General features: G+C 45.2%; 1 protein-coding gene across 1 annotated transcript in view; it reads left to right on the top strand.

Moving 5' to 3' along the window:
• pde1ca (phosphodiesterase 1C, calmodulin-dependent a) overlaps nt 1-19,245 on the top strand; it is a gene marked incomplete at both ends in the record, with an annotated part of 118,505 nt that overhangs the window by 61,788 nt on the left and 37,472 nt on the right. The gene's annotated exons all lie outside the window — the stretch shown is intronic.

The following is a 19,245-nucleotide window of genomic DNA, read 5'->3' as shown; positions in this document are numbered from 1 at the left end:
AGAGTCAGAACATGCAGAACAATGACATTCACTATGCGCTCGTCCAGTGTGTGTCTCTCTGTGTGTGTGTGTGTGTGTGTGTGGGGGGGGGGGGTATGTGTGAGGGTTATTTAATGCTCTCTGAACCTACACTGAAGCCATGGGGTTAGTGTGTACAGTATTACACCAATAAGCCAAAACAATGAGCATGTTACATATCTTGTTACAATGGCACCTGTCAAGGGGAATGGATATAGACAGAAAGTGAACAGTCAGTTATTGAAGTTGATGTGTTGGATGCAGGAGAAATGGGCAGGAGTAAAGGACCTGAGCAACTTTGACAAAAGGGCCACTTTTGTTGGTCAGTAGTGATGAGTACCTTCCCACAGTGATCCATAAACTTCAGCTGCACGCATCATTACCAGAACTCCCTCCATTCACCATATCACTCCAGTTCTCCAACAACTTCATTGGCTCCCCATTAAATTCCGTATTCACTTTAAGATTCTCCTTCTCACCTTTAAGGCTCTCCATAACCTAGCACCCTCATACCTCTCTGAACTCCTTCTTACTCACACTCCCTCCCGTAGTCTCAGATCCTCCTCTGCCAACCAACTTGTCATCCCTTCTGCCCGCCTGACTACTATGGGATCTAGAGCCTTCAGCCGTTCTGCTCCCCGCCTCTGGAACTCTCTGCCACCCAACATACACAATATTGACACTCTCACCACTTTCAAATCCAGTCTTAAAACCTTTTCACAATGGCTTACTTGGTTTGATCTCCTGTATTTTGTTTGTTGTTATATCTGATTTTGCTGTTTTTTTATCTCATTTGCTTTGTTGATTTGAATGTTTTGATATGTGGTTTTAAACTGTCTTGTAAGGTGTCCTTAAGAGCCTTGAAAGGCACCCATAAATAAAATGTATTATTATTTATTATTATTGTCCGTGGAGGGACAAGCCACAAACCTGCAACAGGGTGTTGGGCGCCCAAGGCTCATGTTGCACAACAAAGGCTACTGTATATGAAGTATATATTAGACAGGTGGTCATTATGTTTTGGTGTGATTTCAAGACAATATCCGTATTATTGAGAATCCCACATTATGTGACACCAGCACCAATAATCACCAATAATCAACACAGAACAGCCACAACTCAATAACATCTACAACACCCGCTGTATAAAGAAAGCTCAAAACATCATTAAAGACACCAGCCACCCTGCCTATGCACTATTCACACTCCTCTCATCCCGAAAACGCTATAGAAGTATCAACTCACGCACCACCCGCCTCAGAGATAGTTTCTTCCCACAGACAGTCAGGTTGCTGAACAGCTGAACCATGCGCACTGCACTTGGCACTTTCCACCCTGCACTAAGCACCTTGTACTGTGTTGTTGTGTTGTTTGTATTGTGGACTATGTTTGTCGTGTGTGATACTACAGAGAGAGACGAGGCTGAAGAACTTCATTGTATTAATACATATGACCATAAACTTGAACTTGAACTTGAGCAATGCAACTTTTCATCCTCCCATAGGATGGCATTGATTAGACCTGTAATTAGGAGAAGGCTTCATTAGGTAAGAGTCAGCTGGTTAATCAGGGTCACTTTATTAGTCTCTGTCTCTCTACACAGTTTCTCTCTCTCTCTCTCCCTCTCTCTCTCTCTCTCTCTCTCTCTCTCTCTCTCTCTCTCTCTCTCTCTCTCTCTCTCTCTCTCTCTCTCTCTCTCTCTCTCCTCTCTGCCTCCTTCATTAGATAGAATCACATTTTCCCCTGCCGCCCACCACGTTGTTACCCCTCTTCCCCATCATCCCTCCATCTCTCCATCTATCCCTCTCGTCTCCCCCCTCTTTTGCTCTCCATCCATCATTCTGTTATCTCCCTAATTGGTTAAATGAAGGGGAAGGAACAGGTGATGTTCTGCTGCTGTATGAGATAGCAGAATAGTATTAGCTCCTCCCTCCTGAGATCTCTCTCTGTCACTTACTCACTTTCTCTCCATCCACATCTGATTTGAATAGCTTTAGACAGGCGTCATGCCAAGCCTTACTGGAGGGGGCGCTTGGTGGCGTAGAGGACTAAGCGTTGACCACGTAACCGCAGGGTTCCCGGTTCGATTCCGGCCGTGGACATATCCTGCATGTCATCCCATCTCTCTCTCTCACCCATCCTTCCTGTCATATCTCTACTATCTGTATCACAAGAAAAATATGAGTGGGACTGCCCCACTCAGAAAAAATAACAAAACAAAAAAAAGGAGAATACATGAAAAGCTCACATGGCTTAGAGTGTTTACTACTATTGGTGTTGGAAATCCTCTATTTGGCTACAAATTCCTAGAAATGTATGTGTGTCTGAGGTGAGGCCGGGAAGGAGGAGTTGGGAGAATTACACAATGGAATGGACACAGCATTTTTTCGTTAATTGAAAGTCGTAGACCTTGCTACGAGGCTAGGTTGATGAGTCGGTCATCCTTGTCGATGCTGCAGCGTCCCCTCTTGTATCTGGCATGTCGGTGTGAGTAATTGCGGTGAATCCAATTAGGCGACGGTGAAAGCAGTCGAAGGCAGTGTGCTGAGGTGCTCTGGTGAGGGAGATTAGAGGGTTTACAGGGCTTTTTACACACTGCTTTGGGTCTTTTACTGGACACTCCTCCACTGATGAGATCTAAGACAGACATTAACATGGCTGTCTATCAGGTGAAGGGGAAAGCCAAATTGACGCACAGTAAATTCGTCCCTCTGCTTTGTTTGTTAATTTTGACATTTTAATTTTGTGTGTCATTGGTTATCAACTTATACTTTTGGACACCAGCCACTGAGCAATAGCATAATGTTTCTTATAAAGTGATGACAGTGTCTGTGGTAATGAAATGTGTCACCGGCTAGTGTTTGGAGCAACCAGACGGCGAACAGAAATAGGGGAAATCGGTCTTGAAACCCTTTCAGTCAGATTTTCTTTCTTTTTTGCTAACATTCAACTTGAAGCTTGGAAGTAAGTAAGTACAACTTTATTTATATAGCGCCTTTCGTACATGAAATGCAACTCAAAGCACTTTACAATAGAAAACATACAATGATTACAAAAGGTGGGGGGGAGGGGACACGAGACAACAGTAGGGGAGGGGTGGGGGAAGGGAGGGGAGGGAGGGGTTACATCACCCTCTGTAGACATCTGCTATCTAATCGGCGCACTGTGCTGCCACTGTGGGGAGGGGGGTGGGGGCGGCGAAGGCGGCGGGATGGGGGGGGGGGGGGGGTGCATGTCCATGTATGTACTGTATAGTCCTTGACGGAAGTCCAATCTCGGCGACCGCAGAGTGTCATCACGATAACACCTTGATCGGGCCAGTCAAGTGTCCATGAGGGATGGGGGAGGGGGGGGGGGTGTAGAAGGGTTGGGGTTTTGCATGTGAATCTTCTTGGCGAGTTTACCCACTCGTTATTTTTTCCGAACAGTTTTACGTTCATTAAATAAGTAGAATCTATCAGCAAAATAAGCTTCTTCTAAGTTTCTCATGCTTTTTCTGACGCGCTTCGGGGGTGGGCTGAAATAACATGTTTGCTTTCGTTTGGGTGTGATTGGCTGTTAGGCTCGCTCAAGGGGGAGGGACACAAAGGGCGCGAGTTTCAATGTTTTCATTCTGTTTACATTTTTGGAGTGAGAATGTATGAGTTCCTACATCGATGATGTCGATGAGGTAATGATGAGTTCGTATTAGCGATGAGTCACTGGGCGATGATGAAAGCCCTTTTCCTGTCCCCCACATGCATTTCGGACACCACATAATACCCACAACCCCCCTCTCTCTCTCAGCAGGCTCTCGTGTCCCTGACTCGCGGTGGCAGGAAGACGTGCGGCCCCCCACCTGACACCACACATGTCCCCCTCCACTCGTGCCAGTTGTCTGACACTCCCACTCACATCACCATAGCGATTGTAAGCAGGGCATGGAGAGGATGAACACACACACACACACACACACACACATGCACACACACACACACACACACACACACACACACACAAAGCTCCAGGACTCACCATGGGGAACATGGTAAATTAAAAGGCCCCACTCAGCAGTGAAGGTTTTTCCATTAATGACACACAGAGGAGGTCATGTGGTTCCAAAACAACACTCCATCATAGCTTAGAATACTGTGTGGTGTGGAGACTCATTTGATATTTCAAATGATCACTTGGTACAACAATTTCTATTTGCAGTCATTTCCTTGCATCACGCTTTTTCCTCAAAAGTATTCCGTTATTAATGATAACCTCAGATCCCCAGAATCTTGATTGACATTCTTGGGGGTGAAATAAATAAAAAGTAGGGACAGTAAATTGTCAGCTAGTCTCCGCCCCCCTTAAACCTTTCGCTGTAGCTCCACGATAACTCTCCTCTTTTGCCTGTGCATTCTTGTTAACATCCCGATTTGCACCCATTGCAAAAGAAAAAGTCGTACCTAATCATCTAATAATCTTCATTACTTCTAGCCCTGTGCATTCAATTCTCTGTTGAAAAGAAAACGTCAGGTTGAATTCACCGAATGCAACCACCTCCCAGCCCCCACCCTGTTATGGTTCACCTTCATTTAAATGAGTTTAGAGTGATTAATTATTATGATAAACAACGCAATTTCATCATGCTCGAATCCACATCTCTTACCCACATCTCACCCCTAAACTACTGTATTCTTCCGTGAAATATGATGCCTGGAACTTTCCTGCAAGTCGAGCAAATTGTCCTATCTAGTGAAGTAATAAATTACCCACATATACTGTCTGGCACACGCCCTATACACTGACCTTAATCACTGCTTATGGCGGAGTGCAGAGGATGGTCTATGAGAACGGAGGGAGGACGGGAGAGGGAAGGAAATGAGGGTTGAGAGGAGGAGGAGAACGGGTTGTGGAAGGGATAGGGGCAGAAGAAAGAGGAAATGAAGGAGAAATAATGTCAAATTGAGGGTGGGTTTAAGACTGACCTTGCACCATTTTAAAGGTGAGAGAGTGAGGGAGAGGTGAAGAGGAGGTAGAGGAGGGGGGTATCACAGTTTAGAATCCACCTCATCTCTGCTGGGAGTGCTTTTCTAATGGCCTTTTCCTGTCCTCTCAGCCCTGCTAGAAGTAAATCTATTGACGTCCAGTAACCACAATAGAACGTCACCTCAAGGAATACTGTGTAACATATATACACATACCCATACGCCATGTTCACTCTCTCTCACACACACACACACACACACACACACACACTCACACAGACATAGACACACACACACACACACACACACACACACACACACACACACACACACAGATGTAGACACACACACACACACACATACAGCATGTTCACTCACACACACACACACACACACACACACACACACACACACTCACATACAGCATTTCACTCTCACACACACACACACACACCCACACACACATACAGCATGTTCACTCACACACACACACACACACACACACACACACACATACAGCATGTTCACACACACACACACACACACACACACACTCACATACAGCATTTCACTCACACACACACACACACACACACAGCATGTTCACACACACACACACACACACACACATACACACTCACATACAGCATGTTCACACACACACACACCCACACACCCACACACACACACAGCATGTTCATACACACACACATACACACTCACATACAGCGTGTTCACACACACACACACACACACACACACACACACTCACATACAGCATGTTCACTCACTCACACACACACACACACACACACACACACACACACACACACACACTCACATACAGCATGTTCACTCACACACACACACACACACACACACACACACACACACACACACACACCCACACACATGATAAAACACTGCTATGGGAAATCAGGAGAGAGAGTTTGTTTCTTATCTGTGGTCATTGTTCTTTCAGTGAGTGCCAGGTGACATGTTCAATGCCTTGGGATGAGATGGAGAAAGATACATACTAAAGCATTTTGCCCAAAATCTGAATGCCAAAATGGGCCCCAATGGTTGAGGATATACATATATACTGAAAAATGTATGCACTCACTGCAATGTAAATCCTATGACCAGGTTTGGATGAAAAAGCTAAGAATACCACATAGCCGATCCCGATTCCCTTCCCTACCCCTACAGCACATTTTGGAGTGCTACTCACTTTGGAACCAAGGCCTCTGAACAGAGCCACAAGCTGTAGTGGTTGAAATCTTCCCCTATGAAATGGGACAACCCTTCAAGACCCTGATACGTCATCAGCAGTGTCATAGAAAAGCATTGACGCTCGCGATTCGTTCACAACTTAAGTTTTACGCTATCAATCGATCAAACAAGTCACCAAATAAAAAAGAACAATGCTTCATTATCAGACCAGAATAACAGTGCTCTGTAGGCTAGTCTGTGCTCCTACCCTGCCGGTCTGCACTGATATAGGACAACAGTCCAGAGTAACATTTTGGGCGTCATATGCCATCAAAGGGGAGAAATATGACATGGAAATATGTCAAAATGCGCGCCTATCATGCACAAATCAGCCTAATGTTAGATCGATAACTTTACATTAAATATGTCTACCACCATCCGCTGTCAAATCGCACTCAGATGACATGGTGTATTTCTATGGGGAGGCTGTGGTGATCACATGGTGTATTTCTATGTGAATGAATGAATGAATGGACTTTATTGTCATTGCTACAGTACAGGTACCAAACAACGAAATTTAGGAGGGGTTGCTCCCCTGGTGTTAGGAAAGGGAAAACAAAACAAACAAAAAAACTTTTAGAAAAAAAAATCACAAGAAGGGAAGGAGCTGGTTTACATAAATAAAGGCTATGTACACTATCCACTGTACTATGTATGTATGTATTCTCTATAACATCAGAAGGATACGACCATTCCTTACCAGAGAGGCAGCGCAACTCTTGACCCAGGCACTGGTCATCTCCCGCCTGGATTACTGCAACGTACTCCTGGCCGGTCTCCCCGCCTCCGCCATTAGACCTCTGCAGCTCATCCAGAACGCTGCTGCACGTCTGGTATTCAACCTCCCCAAACACTCTCATGTCACCCCTCTCCTTCGCACCCTGCACTCTCTCCCGATAGCAGCTCGCATCAGATTCAAGACCCTGGTGCTTGCATATCAGGCAGCTAAAGGGACAGCCCCTGCCTACCTGAAGGAAATGGTAACCCCCCAAACTCCAGCCCGCTCACTCCGCTCCTCCACCTTGGCTGGCCGACTGGCCCCACCACCTCTGCACAGCAGTCGTGCTGCCCGATCACGTCTCTTCACAACTCTGGCTCCCCGCTGGTGGAATGAGCTCCCCACGGCTGTCAGAACGGCAGAGTCACTACCCATCTTCCGTCGTAGACTGAAGACCCACCTCTTCAGGTTACACCTTAACTGCTCCTCCTGAGACATCTTCTGCCCTCAGCACTACGTCTCCTAAAGACGTACGCTTTCCCCTCTACTGTGTCCCTAAGAACTTCTATCGTCCCCCTTGTACTGTTTCTCTGTTCCTCCAGTATTAAAAAAAAATAAAAATAAAACAAGTTTTAGAAGAAGGTGGTAGAAGAAGGTTTCTCCTTCTATCAGTGGCCCCGGGCCTGAGCTAGATTACTCTTCCTGCCACGAATGGTGGACTGATGATTCACATGCTTAGTATTCAAATGTATTGACTGTAAGTCGCTTTGGAATAAGGCGTCTGCTAAATGCCAAAAATGTAAATGTAAAATGTCTATGGGGAGGCTGTGGTGATGACATGGTGTATTTCTATGGGGAGGCTGTGCCTGACGCTTCCATTGGACTGGGACGCCGGGGCGCTCATACAATCTCTGCGTTTGTTGCAGAGGAACAGGGTGACTGTCACCCTGTGACAAACACGCAGATATGAGTGCTCTGGTGTCTTGCTTTGGGTAGTCTAATGGAAGTGTCAGTTTAACCCTAACCTACAAAGGTGGAAATTAAAAGTTCTAAGTTGCTCGATAGCCGAGTAAGACCTAGGAGATAGAACAGTCTGAACAGAGGTTTTTGATTGATTGAAAACTTTATTAGAAGATTTGCAGAAGTAGGTACATGAAAGTACATATTACATACAAGGTCAACTAACAGGATAAAAACCCAAGAAAGCCACTGGCTTATTTCAATTGGGGTCCTTGATTCTCAATTCATCGTTACATGTAAGACAGACAAAAAAGCTAGTACTATCTACAAGATAATACAGACAAATAACTATTACTATCTACAAGATAAACACCCATCCATCATGGGAAGAACAATACAACAAAACATAAGGTATGTACAGCGGGTAGGACAGGTGGGGACATACACCACAGGTGGGGGCGGGGGACAAAACACAAAGTATGTACAGTGGGTAGTTCGGGTCTTTTAATCTGATTTTTGATTTAGAGGGTCCAGTTACGGATTGCAGCCTCCTGTAAATGTTTTTTGAGAGTGGTTTTGAAGGTGGGCAGTGTTTTGCACTCCTTTAAGATTATAGGAAGGGCGTTCCACATTTTTACTGCATAGTTTGCAAACGAGTTTAACCCCTTGTTTGTGGTGCAACGCGGTTGAACGTGGTTCGTGGAGCTTCCTCTGGTGTTGTATGTGTGGACGTTGTTGACAGGTACTTGGGTGTCTTTGTGGTGTAGCGTATCTTGAAGACCAGGCCCAGTGCAAGCTGCTGCACTCTGTCAACTACTCGTAGCCAATCAAGGCTCAAAAAATGAGCAGCGGTTAGATGTGTCCTAGGGTTGAGGCCTAGCAGAAGCCTAACCAGTTTATTTTGGGCTGTCTGGAGTCTTGTTTTATGGGCCTTTGTGGTTCTATAGTACCATGATGTTACGGCATAGTCGAAGTGACATTGAATGAGAGCTCCTGATAGGGTCCTCAGTGTGTTTTTACTGACAAGTGAGGATATCCTGTACAAGAATCTAGTTCTATGGTTAACTTTTTTGATTACTTTTGCTGCCATTTTATCTCCGGAAAGATTTGCCTCTAAGATGGAGCCCAGGTATGTAATATCCTCTTTTCTTGTGATATTAATGTTACCCACTTTTATTTTAAAATTTTCAGCCTTTCTGAGTTTAGATGGGGATCCGTATAGGATGGTTTCAGTTTTACCTAGGTGTATTGATAGTTTATTGTCAGCTAGCCAGATGCAGATTCTACTCAGTTCAGTGCTTAGCGCTTTTTCCACCTGCAATATGTCCCTGTCAGAGACCAGCAGAGCCGAGTCATCCGCGAACAGGAATAAATTGCAATCACATGCTGATGACATGTCATTCACATATATTAGGAACAGTAAAGGTCCCAAAATGCTTCCTTGTGGAACGCCGCAGGTCACTGGGAGGGGGGGGGACAGTGTTCCGTTCACACTAACCACCTGTTCCCTCCCCTCTAAGTAGGATTGCATCCAGCTCACCGATGTTCTATCGAACCCAATTGCTTTCAGTTTATCTAACAATATGTGGTGATCTACTGTGTCGAAGGCCTTCTGGAGGTCCAGCATGACCATGCCGCAGTACTTGCCCGAGTCCACCTCATGGTTGATGTGGTCGTTCAAATAGAGAAGGCATGTGTCAGTGGAATGGGATGTTCTGAATCCTGATTGAAATTCATACATCAGCTTTTTTTCGGTAAGGTACCTATCGACCTGTTCATAAACTATTTTTTCCATAAGTTTCGAGATGGAATTAAGAATAGAAACAGGTCGGTAGTTGCCTGGGTCTAATTTGCTTCCTTTTTTATACAGTGGGGTTACCCTTGCTATTTTAAAGTCAAGGGGGACGTGTCCCTGTTTGATGGAGAGGTTTATTATGTGGGTGATGATTGGGGTAATGGAGGCAGCTGAGTCTTTTAGAAATCTGGCTGGAATATTGTCATGGCCCGTGGCCTTTTCTGAGTGTAGAGCGCCTAGCTTTTTAAACACCTCATCGTTTGACACCATGGAGAGTTTAAAATCATCATTGCGTACACCCAGTTTATTGTAGAACTCACGGATGTGCTCTACACCATAACGCCCTGAGTGGGGTGGTAGATTGTTAACTAATTTAGTGGCTATGGTTGTAAAGAAAGTGTTTAAGCACTTAGCCACATCCAGCTTGTCTGTAAGGAGAGAATCACCAGATTTGATGCTGATGTTTGTAGACCTGGTTTTGAGTTTTTGACTGCAACCTAGTTGGCTATTAAGTAGCTTCCAAAGGTCACGTGGTTTGTTTAAGTTTTCTTCGATTTTGTTATCGAGGTATTCTTTCTTAGCAGATTTGGTCATGGTAATTACCTGATTGCATAGTTTGTTGCATTGTTTTTTAATTTTCTCAAAGTGGGTTTTGTGATCTTCGTTTAAGTGTTTCACTAATTTTGATTTGCATTTTTGAACTTCAGAGCATTTTAGGTCTCTGACTTTCATAGCATTTAGAATGTCCGAATTCATCCATGGTTCCGATCGGGTTTTAACCCTGGTGGTTCTCATGGGGGCTATACTGTCAATAATATTTAGGAATTTGGTTTTGAAACCTAGCCATGCCTCTTCAACCTGTGTGCATTTTAGTTCATCAAACCAGTCTTGATTCTCCAGTTTATGGTTTAAGGCCTCACTAGAATAGGATTTAAGGGATCTAGTAGTTATAGTTTTATGACCGCCAGCCTTGGGTTTTTGTTTTTTACGAGTGCAAAAGATCATGTAATGATCACTTAGCCCACATACAATAACCCCACTCTTGGAGATTTTGGACTCATCCGATGTTAGAATGAGATCTATGGTGGTTTGAGTAGAAATAGGAAGCTGCCTCTGTAGGGACATGATAACAGGTGCCTGAGTTTATGTCAGGGCCCTGTTCCCTCTTATTATTTCCCAATCCAAGAGCATTCTGGGAAGTGCTAATCCTTTAATGGGATGACATTGACGTAAGTCATCGATTATGTGTTTGTCTATGAGCGGAATCCCCTGGGGGAGATAGTGAAAGGCAGGTTTTGATGCTCGACTGACTTTGATAACATCGAAGAACGCCGTGTCCTTCTTTTCCTCTTCCGTTCGTCATTGGACGACGTATGAAGTTGTGTTATTTAATAAGCAGCATGATTGCTTCCTTCTTGTCTGGTGTGTCAGATCCAGATTCAGATTCAGATTCAGATTCAGATTCAGACAACTTTATTGATCCCACTGGGGGCGATTCATTTGTAGCTTTACTCCTCATTCAGACACAAACAACATACAACAGTACAATGTCGTGTCAAGCACAGTTCAGTAAACAGACAACTAGGTCATTAAAGGACACCTTTTAGTTGTGTAAAAAATAAATAAAAAATAAGACATCAGAAAAGAAAAAAAAACCTTCTCTGAGAGACCCATCAGGTGTGTATTGTATGAGATGAAGAAATGTGACAAATATAGATAATCCAATTCCCTATTCTACCTTCCAAACATTGGGTACTGAACCCCCTCTGGACAATCCTTGTTGCGTGATTTATAAACTGAATGGTTTCTTCTCATACCTCAGGTAATATAGATCAGTTGTATCTGGATGTTAAGCTCTCTTAGTTCACTCAAACTACACTATAATGAGGCTGAGCCTATCTGTTGCAAACCGACTTCAATGGTTGTTCAAAAGGACAGGCCATTAAATAGCCCCCACTGACACTGACTCTTACCCCGCCCCCATAGACACTATATATTGTAAATATCCATTCATTCATATTTATATCTTACTTGATTGTTTTTGCACTACTTGTTTTTTGCACTTCTTGTTTTTTAATTCTTCTTCTTCTTCTTCTTATGTTGCCTGTTTGCACCAATCTACCACAGCAAATTCCTTGTATGTGAAAACCTACTTGGCGAATAAAGTAATTCTGATTCTGATTCTGATAGGGCCATTGTAGTCATCCACCTTCAGCTGTATGAATGAACAGCAAGTGCTTGACTCGACTTACTCTCCTTATCTACTGACAGATCAACCACGGGTGTAACACAAACGAGGAAAAACAGAAAATACAGGTTGAAAATTCTCTTTCAGTTGCTGCTCCTGTTCTGGGGGGTAAAAATAAGAATAAATAAAAGTGGGAAAACCCATGGAGAAGAGGCGTTGCAATTTCACTCTTCAGTTCACTCCCTCATCTGTTTGTACTTTGTGTGGCATGAGCAGCTGTGGTAGGAACTGGGTCAAATCTGTCCCCATGTGTGCCACACACACTTACACTGTCATAACACACACACACATAAACACCCACATTGTTGCCCGTAACACACATATTCGTCACACACTTACACACAGACACTCTTCCTCAAAATTACAAACGAACGCACTCTCTCTCTCACTCTCTGTCTCTCTCTCTCTCTCTCTCTCTCTCTCTCTCTCTCACAGACACACACACACACACACTCTCTCTCTCTCACTGTCTCTCTCTCTCTCTCTCTCTCTCTCTCTCTCTCTCTCTCTCTCTCTCTCTCTCTCTCACAGACACACACACACACACAGACACTCTCTCACAGTTGTCACCTGACGGCATAATCCAGTCACGACAGGCCCTTGTGGAAATATCGTTTTGTGCGCCCCACGTCTACGCCCCCTCCCAACTAACATCTCCCCCCCCCTCCCCCACATCTCCCCCCCCTCCCAGGTAACATCTACCCCCCCCCCCCCCCCCCCAGGTAATAGCATTACTTTCAGTACTACAGACAGCCGTCGACACTGCCTAGGCTCAACCCGCGACATGAATAAGCACTTCATACAGTCCAGGACAGACCACTTCATACAGTCCAGGACAGACCACTTCATACAGTCCAGGACAGACCACTTCATACAGTCCAGGACAGACCACTTCATACAGTCCAGGACAGACCACTTCATACAGTCCAGGACAGACCACTTCATACAGTCCAGGGCAGACCACTTCATACAGTCCAGGACAGACCACTTCATACAGTCCAGGACAGACCACTTCATACAGTCCAGGACAGACCACTTCATACAGTCCAGGACAGACCACTTCATACAGTCCAGGACAGACCACTTCATACAGTCCAGGACAGACCACTTCATACAGTCCAGGACAGACCACTTCATACAGTCCAGGGCAGACCACTTCATACAGTCCAGGGCAGACCACTTCATACAGTCCAGGACAGACCACTTCATACAGTCCAGGACAGACCACTTCATACAGTCCAGGACAGACCACTTCATACAGTCCAGGACAGACCACTTCATACAGTCCAGGACAGACCACTTCATACAGTCCAGGACAGACCACTTCATACAGTCCAGGACAGACCACTTCATACAGTCCAGGACAGACCACTTCATACAGTCCAGGACAGACCACTTCATACAGTCCAGGACAGACCACTTCATACAGTCCAGGACAGACCACTTCATACAGTCCAGGACAGACCACTTCATACAGTCCAGAACAGACCACTTCATACAGTCCAGGACAGACCACTTCATACAGTCCAGGACAGACCACTTCATACAGTCCAGGACAGACCACTTCATACAGTCCAGGACAGACCACTTCATACAGTCCAGGACAGACCACTTCATACAGTCCAGGACAGACCACTTCATACAGTCCAGGACAGACCACTTCATACAGTCCAGGACAGACCACTTCATACAGTCCAGGACAGACCACTTCATACAGTCCAGGACAGACCACTTCATACAGTCCAGGACAGACCACTTCATACAGTCCAGGACAGACCACTTCATACAGTCCAGGACAGACCACTTCATACAGTCCAGGACAGACCACTTCATACAGTCCAGAACAGACCACTTCATACAGTCCAGGACAGACCACTTCATACAGTCCAGGACAGACCACTTCATACAGTCCAGGACAGACCACTTCATACAGTCCAGGACAGACCACTTCATACAGTCCAGGACAGACCACTTCATACAGTCCAGGACAGACCACTTCATACAGTCCAGGACAGACCACTTCATACAGTCCAGGACAGACCACTTCATACAGTCCAGGACAGACCACTTCATACAGTCCAGGACAGACCACTTCATACAGTCCAGGACAGACCACTTCATACAGTCCAGGACAGACCACTTCATACAGTCCAGAACAGACCACTTCATACAGTCCAGGACAGACCACTTCATACAGTCCAGGACAGACCACTTCATACAGTCCAGGACAGACCACTTCATACAGTCCAGGACAGACCACTTCATACAGTCCAGGACAGACCACTTCATACAGTCCAGGACAGACCACTTCATACAGTCCAGGACAGACCACTTCATACAGTCCAGGACAGACCACTTCATACAGTCCAGGACAGACCACTTCATACAGTCCAGGACAGACCACTTCATACAGTCCAGGACAGACCACTTCATACAGTCCAGGACAGACCACTTCATACAGTCCAGGACAGACCACTTCATACAGTCCAGAACAGACCACTTCATACAGTCCAGGACAGACCACTTCATACAGTCCAGGACAGACCACTTCATACAGTCCAGGACAGACCACTTCATACAGTCCAGGACAGACCACTTCATACAGTCCAGGACAGACCACTTCATACAGTCCAGGACAGACCACTTCATACAGTCCAGGACAGACCACTTCATACAGTCCAGGACAGACCACTTCATACAGTCCAGGACAGACCACTTCATACAGTCCAGGACAGACCACTTCATACAGTCCAGGACAGACCACTTCATACAGTCCAGGACAGACCACTTCATACAGTCCAGGACAGACCACTTCATACAGTCCAGGACAGACCACTTCATACAGTCCAGGACAGACCACTTCATACAGTCCAGGACAGACCACTTCATACAGTCCAGGACAGACCACTTCATACAGTCCAGGACAGACCACTTCATACAGTCCAGGACAGACCACTTCATACAGTCCAGGACAGACCACTTCATACAGTCCAGGACAGACCACTTCATACAGTCCAGGACAGACCACTTCATACAGTCCAGGACAGACCACTTCATACAGTCCAGGACAGACCACTTCATACAGTCCAGGACAGACCACTTCATACAGTCCAGGACAGACCACTTCATACAGTCCAGGACAGACCACTTCATACAGTCCAGGACAGACCACTTCATACAGTCCAGGACAGACCACTTCATACAGTCCAGGACAGACCACTTCATACAGTCCAGGACAGACCACTTCATACAGTCCAGGACAGACCACTTCATACAGTCCAGGACAGACCACTTCATACAGTCCAGGACAGACCACTTCATACAGTCCAGGACAGACCACTTCATACAGTCCAGGACAGACCACTTCATACAGTCCAGGACAGACCACTTCATACAGTCCAGGACAGACCACTTCATACAGTCCAGGACAGACCACTTCATACAGTCCAGGACAGACCACTTCATACAGTCCAGGACAGACCACTTCATACAGTCCAGGACAGACCACTTCATACAGTCCAGGACAGACCACTTCATACAGTCCAGGACAGACCACTTCATACAGTCCAGGACAGACCACTTCATACAGTCCAGGACAGACCACTTCATACAGTCCAGGACAGACCACTTCATACAGTCCAGGACAGACCACAGGATCAAACAAGCAACATCACAGTTTAACAGTGGAACAGCAGCAGAAACACCAAGCACATCAGTCTGATCAGAAACACAGCTTAGCACACAGCAGCACACAGCGGATCACACGCACGCCCAGGAGTCCTGATGCACCGTGGCCAAGTTCAAATGATTACAGGTATTCAAATATTGTTTTGATATTTCAATAACTAGTGCGGCAGCCTTTACTATGACCTCCCCATCTTCTTCAGTGTGGCCGCACGCACCTACTCTCTGGAACGCCCTCCCCATAGTGATCCGCAACGCCCCCACCCTGGACTCCTTCAAATTAGCCCTCAAAACACATCTGTTCTCCAAGGCCTTTGGCCCCTAGTCAATGTTTCAGTTTTGCTTTGTTTGTTTTCTGTTTTTATTATTATTATTATTACTGGTCATTAATTTGAAGCGCTTTTCGTTCCGAAAAACTTCGTTCTCAGTTATGACAACAACATTTCAGATGCCTCCTGTTTTCAGTTGTTGTTGTTGTTGTTTTTTAGCTCCGGGCGTCTCTTATGTTTGAATTTGAACGTCATCTTCATATTTTGTAGACATAGCGATACAAACCCTTCTAGATTGGAGTAAAAGTCGACGCCCTGACCTCGATGTTTTCATAGATCACAAGATGAAAGAAACAATAGGATCATTGGATGATAGGCTTTGCATATTTCATGGAGTATAAACCCTTACGCTTGTAACGTTGTGTCAGAGTTAATCGTGTGACCTTGAAGCAACGTCAAGGATGACGTCAGCAGGCAAGCTGCTAACACAGAGATATGGCCTCCATCACAACTGGCAAAGAACGCTCACGCAGTACTCATACTAATATATGCAAACGACATATCATAGAGACATATCGTTTGCACATACACATGCATGCACACACGCACGCACACACACATACATACATACTCACAGTAAATCTGCATTGATCAAGCAGAAGTGCACGTAAGCTACGTAGAGGTGAGAGTCAAATACTGAGAATCTGCTGTGTCACTTTAGGAAGACATTATAACACTGTCCTGTGTTCCCAGATGTGTACGGATCAACAGTGTTACGGAACTACCTCTGTCAGTGAGATTATCACTGTTTGCTGTGTGTGTGTGTGTGTGTGTGTGTATGTAAGTGTGCGTGTGTGTGTGTGTGTGTGTGTGTGTGTGTGTGTGTGTGTGTGTATGTGCGCGTGCGTGTGCGTGTGCGTGTGCGTGTGTGTGTGTGTGTGTTTAACTATGGTCCTGTGAGATGACAGACAGGGTATATTGACACACTAACCAGTCTGGCCCTCCCGTCTGTGGTCGATATCACTTCCTGGCCAACATAGGTCTATGTCGCCATGACAACTAGCTGTCAATCATCCTCCCTAGTAATTGGCGAGGGGACTGAACTCAGTTATCTTGACTGGGTGTTCAGTTAATAGACTTTGACTGGTTTAAACAATGCATGAAATACCCCTGCAGATCTTTGCTCTATTGTCTAATTTTCAATAGCCTCAATTACTCCATTGGTCATGCCTTTCATAAAGCATTAACAATCCCCAGAGGTGGAAAGGAACGATTTACTACTATTAGTAGTATATTTTTCAGTAGTTTTTAATATCTATTTTGAGTACTTTTGAAAGTCTTTTACTTTCACTTTTAAACAAGCCCTGAACAGCGGGCGAGTGTACAAACAACGCCCGAACGTCTGCGACCCAAGCCCAACACCGGCCGGAGATGTTCCCGTAGACTTCAAGACGACCAATGACAGACTAGTGGACTAACTTTTTCCATAAAGGAATATTCTCCGCGACGCTAGGAAACGCGCGTCCATACGGATTCAAGCTTCTGAAATATGTCGCCAGAATCCTGAAGAAATTCCCACCCTCTGTCGATTTCCCGGTGGACCTTACACAGGGTTCGAGTTATAAGCTGATCTCTGTGGGGGTCTCCAAAATAACAGTGCGAAATGTTCTCATGCACGCGCGAATCATGCCCACACAGCGATGGGACTTACAAGTTTTAATTAGCTATAGGCAGTAGCGGATTAAGGTGGTCAGTGGCCCTAGGCCTAGGCTACTCCTTTGTGTGAGGACCCCCCGCCCCCATACACAAGCCTCCCCCCTCCCCAAAATATACAACTCACGAGCACCCTGCACACACACCACTCATAATGCTTTACCATAAAACACTTAAACACTTTAATAACACAATAACACAACAGTGTTAATAATGCAAAGAATAAAAAAAAAAGTTCAGTGCATTCAGTTCTGTCTCTATTGCTCTCCTCTCCCGTTGTCTCTCTGTTACTGTCCTGTTGTCCGTCTCTCTGTTGCTCCCCTCAGCTCTAAATGACAGAAATGAATTAGCTAATTAGTTGGCATGTAAACATATAGTTAGGGTTGGGTACAGTTTGGGTTTTATTCGATACCGGTGACAAATCGATACTTTAAAAACGGTACCGGTACCGAAACATCATCCTCATCCTCATCCTCCTCCTCAAATACCAACATATCCTGACGCTACAGCTGCAGGCTACTCATTTCACCACATCAACAGCCCCACATGAAACAACAGCTATAAAAGCGATAGTCACACATGTATCTCGGCCAATAATTGTGTTATTTTTGCTATACAGAAGGAGCGAAAAATACATGTACACTAGGTTAGTAAAAAGTAAAAGCCACCTTACCTTTACGGAGACAAGATAGACCTGTTTGGTCTGTTTTCAGTAGGCTGCGGTCGCGGTCCTGGAACCCATGATGCTGACGTCCGATGTTCTTTCTTTATCCAAGATTGGATGAACGGGAGAGGGTCAAAAAATTGCCTTTTTTTGGGCGGCATGGTAGCTACTGTATGTATATACTCCTGTATAGCTAATGAATGAATGTTTGCTTCTCAATAATAGGCTAGGTGCACGATCTCACTACTTCCTGAAAGGCAACTGGTATATGAACATATCCTGTCTCACTCTATTGGTTTAATTGATTAATCAGCTGTGCACTGTGTGTTCCAACGGTTTACCGCACAGCTGATTAATCATCCTTTTGCTGTTGCACAATATTCTACTGCGCCCCATGGTGTCTTGGTGGTGAAGTGCAGGCAGTCAAAGGCCTACTGTCATTCACAGGAGATTAATGGTGCGCGTAGCTCTTTTGGAAAACGTGTTTATTTTACAATATTTATAATATAAATTAAATAATATTCATTACATTGACATTTTGATCAAATAATAGTTGTGGTAATGTATTATTAGCGACCCCCACAGATTTTTGATTTTACTGCCTTCATGGGAGCACAGAGAGTCTCAGACCATCTCTATGGGAGCTCAGCTCCCATTGGCTCCCACATAACTCGAACCCTGACCTTACACCTGACTCGCTGACAGCTTGGATAGAAACGCAGCTTTGCTTCATCCGTGAGAGAATACAACCAGCGCTGCGGGCCTCCGGGACAGAGACACATCGACAACACACCATGAGGGGTCTGAGAATTGCTGCAATGACTAAAAGAAAGGCCAAACAGGTTGCCAAATTTTGCTCTGTCTCAGCTATTATTGGCAGCTTGGCCGTGTGGAGAAGGAGGTGTTATGTGTACCCTTAAGTGTTCAGTGCTGCTTAGCCCCGAAA

The sequence above is a fragment of the Nansenia antarctica genome (genome assembly GCF_963989245.1).
Source record: "Nansenia antarctica genome assembly, chromosome: 13".
In the NCBI taxonomy this organism is placed as follows: Eukaryota; Metazoa; Chordata; class Actinopteri; order Argentiniformes; family Microstomatidae; genus Nansenia; species Nansenia antarctica.
The sequence above is the reverse complement of the archived record's forward strand: the minus strand, read 5'-3'. Positions and strand labels throughout refer to the sequence as shown.